The sequence below is a fragment of the Echinops telfairi genome, unplaced genomic scaffold (assembly GCF_000313985.2).
Source record: "Echinops telfairi isolate 266 unplaced genomic scaffold, ASM31398v2 ScPeMD7_7458;HRSCAF=8496, whole genome shotgun sequence".
Lineage (NCBI taxonomy): Eukaryota > Metazoa > Chordata > Mammalia > Afrosoricida > Tenrecidae > Echinops > Echinops telfairi.
In genome coordinates, this window is record NW_022111358.1 from 4,967,600 (window position 1) to 4,971,235 (window position 3,636).

Consider the following 3,636-nt stretch of genomic DNA (forward strand, 5'->3'; position numbering starts at 1 on the left):
CATCCACAATGAACACAAGTGTGTTGTTATCTTCGATCTTCTTCATGGCAGACTCTGTGGTCAAGGGGAACTTGATGATGGCATAATGGTCCAGCCTGGGGCAGAGGTAAAAGGGGGTCAAACTGGCCTGGGCCCAGAATAAGCTATGTGCCCTCTTTGGGTGCCGGAAGCTGACAGAGTCCAGTGCATCAGACTAAATAGCAATCATTTTGATCAGACTTTGGTCGCTGAATAGATGTCATCATTTGCACCATGGAGCTGGAGGGGGAAAACTCCAAAATCTCATTTAATGCTCCCAAGTATCACACTAGCCTCACGTGTGCAGCACAAGGCAGGAGGGAGGAAAGGCAGGCAGAAGTGCGCCACAATCTCTGCCCTCTCTGGTGATGTAAAACTGTCTATGCTCACAGGCCACTATTTACTGCTTAGATTTAATTTAAAGTAGCCCTGAGCCCTTTCCTCCACCAATTCAGACAAGCTAGGTTCTACTCAAACACAACTTCCTGTCTTCTGGTCTCAAATTCTTACCACCCTAGGGTCACACAGGTACACACCCGAGTCTGCTGTATTCCCGGCACAGCCCACTGTCCTTTTAGCAGAGTGGGAAGAGAATACCATTGGTGTCCATTATTGACCATGTCTCTCCTAATTTATGGTGAACCTCCAGACCAGATTTTATTATCCTGACACTAAGATACATGAGACTTTTGTCCGGAGTCTCACCCCACCCCACAAGTCCTTGAAAAGAGTGACGTTGACTTTTGAAAGGAAGTAACAGAACCTTCAATACGTTGCTGAAGCCATCACTGTCCCCATTTGTCAATCTAGAATCAACCCACATCCTTGTTCTCCATGCAATTCTGGGCCTCTGAGAGAAGGAAAGCCCAAGTCCTGACCAGGTGTTAAGCAACAATTAACTCAACCGGACAGAAGGCTGAAGCATATTTACCACCAACCTTATTATGCAGGGCAAACAGATTTCTAAACCAACCAATAGAGGACCAACCTCACAGACACAGGGCAATACTGACTTGTTTCTCCTGGGGGCGCTCTTCCGGGGGTATTTGGGCTGCCTTCTCAGTCTCAGGGTCTTAGGCCGCCGGAAGGTGGGTGACGTGCGGATCTTCTTTTTTTTGTGGCTGTGGACGCCTTTCAGCACGGCCTTCTTGGCTTTTAAAGCCTTTGCTTTGGCTTCCGTTTTGGGAGGGGCAGGAGCTGGGAGAGAATGAAAGAAACAGAGAAACGGGGGCTCAGAAATCCCTTGTCCGTGTCGGAACGGCTGTGGGTGGACACCCGCCGACCACACGTGCGTCAGTGGTTCCTTTGAAGACATCACGCATCTCAGACTATGTTTTTTTTCCATCATACGCACGACCCGGAGGGCGGTGGAGATCCCCCTGGGGTGATCCAGGGATAAAAAGGTGGAAAAACGGAACCAGCATTGATCCAACTACTTGCCATTTCCTGAGTTGCACTTACTACGGCGGTGGGGGCGCTAAGTAGCCCTGCCCAATCAAAGAAAAGATGGTTACGGTTGAGGCCTGATTCTTTTCAGCTCTGGAGGTAAGGCGCTGCGGCAGAGCTTCCCCAAGCAGGGAGCCGACTGCCTCTCCCCAGCGCACGGTGCCGCCCGCATTGCCTACTCCGCCGCCGACCACGCGGCCGGGCCCACACGCCGCAGCACGGCCCAAATGCTGTCAGCAGCTACGGACCTAACCCCAGGGACTAGCCCAGAAGCTGCCCTCCCAGTCCCTCCACTCTGCGGGCAGCTTAAACACGCCAAAGGTGGCTCCGAAGCCCAGAACAGACCTTCCTTCTTCGCCTTCGGCGCCATCTTCGTGAAAAGGGTCTCCTGAGTCCGTTCTTACGGGCTTATAGAGCCAAGTCTCACGGAAATCTCGCGAGGCTTCTTCCTTAAAGCGGATTGGGTAATTTGTAGCACGGCGTCCGCCGGTAGTGGTAGTTCAGGTTTCGTAGCTCCTCAAGAGGAACTGGGCATGCGCCACCCCGCCTCCCGTCAGGCTCTAATGCTTATTGGGAGTTGTAGTTTTAAAGAGACGCGTGTTTACTTGCTCTGGCCTCTGGGTGATGTAGCAGGCTGCTGTTTGGAGGCGGTCCCTGGCGCTTCCCATTTTGAGCAACTTCCAGTCCCGATGAAGATGGCCAGCATTGCCAGCAGACAGTAGCACTGCCACTGGAAAGATTAAGTTAGGATGACTCTGGGAGAGTGGAGCAAAGTTCTAGAACATTAGAACAGCATTTGCCCGGTGGGAACTGAGGTGCTGAGAGATGTGGTTTCGCTATAACGTCGCGATTTGGTGGCTGTAAAAGTCCAGGCAGGCAGAGGGAAGGAGGAAAGAGGTCCACGGGGTGGGGTGGCATATTAACCCCCAGTTTTACCTGTGCCAGCGTCAGACATCATGTTTTCCTGTAATACTCTTGATGACTTTCTGCCAATATGTCACTCAGTTTTCCCCAGGATTTGTGAATAATTTCATTCAGTCATCTCCTGCCCCAGTCACCAGTGCATCCTCAGAGTGTCATTTAGGTTAGCCTTCTACAAAGACCTGTGCCTCCCCTCCCACCCACTCCCCTTTTTTTGGTCCCTGCCCAGATTTCTACTTTGAGTCCAAAAAATATTCTGCAAAAAAGGAAAAGTCCTTGTAGGGGAAGGTCGAAGGGGTCAACGTGATGGACGTCGTCTATACTAGAAGAGAACTGAGTTGTGACTTCCGCAAAGGGCGGCGGCGTTCTTGGTCCATTTGGTCCTCTATTCCCCGCCCCCCATCTCGAGGGGCGTAGCTCGGTTTTGAGCACCCCTTATCCTACACAGCAGCCTTTGGAGAAGACCCCAAACTTCAGGTGCTTCTCTCCCCCGTGGGTGCCCTGATCGATCCAGACACCCCTTCTCTGCGCTGCCCTGGCTCTCTCTCTCTCTCTGCACCCCTCAACCCAGGCAGAAGGGCGAGTGGGGGCAGACTCCATGAGTCACCTTCTGGGGCTGGAGTCGAGGAGGCAGGCGCCGCCCCTCCTTGGGCCCCCTTCACTCCCCTTGCCCCTCCCAGCCGGCTCCAGGCCTGCTCGGATGCTGCGCAGCAGCAATCAGCTCCCCATCACCAATTCGCCTGGGTAAGGGTCTCGCTGGAGGCATGACCCAGCACCGGGGTACCAGGGAGACAGGCCAGGGATCCCCCAATCGACCCGGACGAGCTCGGACCTAGGTGGGGGCGGGTCTGGGTATCCAGTGGGGCGTCAGGGACCGAGAGGACAGGAGGCGGGAGGCCGAGGCGGGCAGTGAAGCGCAGCCCGGGGCTGCCGGGAGAGGGGGGGGGGGGCAGTCCCTCTCCAGGAATTTCCGGGGATCAAGTTACAGCACCCGCCGAGGGCTCGAGGTGGGGGACGTGGAGCTGTGCTGCGGCCGGGACCCCTGGCCCCGCGTCTAGCAGCCCGCGGCTGCACGCCCCCTGCCTGACACTGACCCCGTGTGGCAGGGCCACCCCGAGCCCCGCGACCCCCGGGCTATGGTAGGGTCGCCTCCACCCCGGGTGGTCGTCGGGTCTCCACGGCCCCGGGTTGTGGTAGGAGCCCTCCGGCCCCGCGTCATTGTCGGGTCTGCGGCGGCCAGGGCCCCGCCGG

General features: G+C 55.8%; 1 protein-coding gene and 2 non-coding genes across 4 annotated transcripts in view; 1 reads left to right on the forward strand and 2 right to left on the reverse strand.

The window, feature by feature from the left end:
* Window positions 1-182: 182 nt before the first annotated feature.
* On the reverse strand, window positions 183-252 carry LOC115872942. The gene has a single exon (XR_004048134.1). It is a non-coding gene; the product is annotated as a small nucleolar RNA Z17 (small nucleolar RNA).
* Window positions 253-1,306: 1,054 nt separating this feature from the next.
* LOC115872934 lies at window positions 1,307-1,372 on the reverse strand. Its single transcript, XR_004048126.1, has one exon. It is a non-coding gene; the product is annotated as a small nucleolar RNA SNORD42 (small nucleolar RNA).
* Window positions 1,373-3,062: 1,690 nt separating this feature from the next.
* RAB34 (RAB34, member RAS oncogene family) overlaps window positions 3,063-3,636 on the forward strand; it is a 5,554-nt gene continuing 4,980 nt past the window's right edge. Inside the window, exon 1 of one of the 2 annotated variants that reach the window (XM_045299840.1) lies at window positions 3,063-3,129. The gene's annotated coding sequence lies outside the window, so the exon portion shown is untranslated. The remainder of the gene's footprint in view (window positions 3,130-3,636) is intronic. The other variant, XM_045299841.1, reaches the window with a different exon arrangement.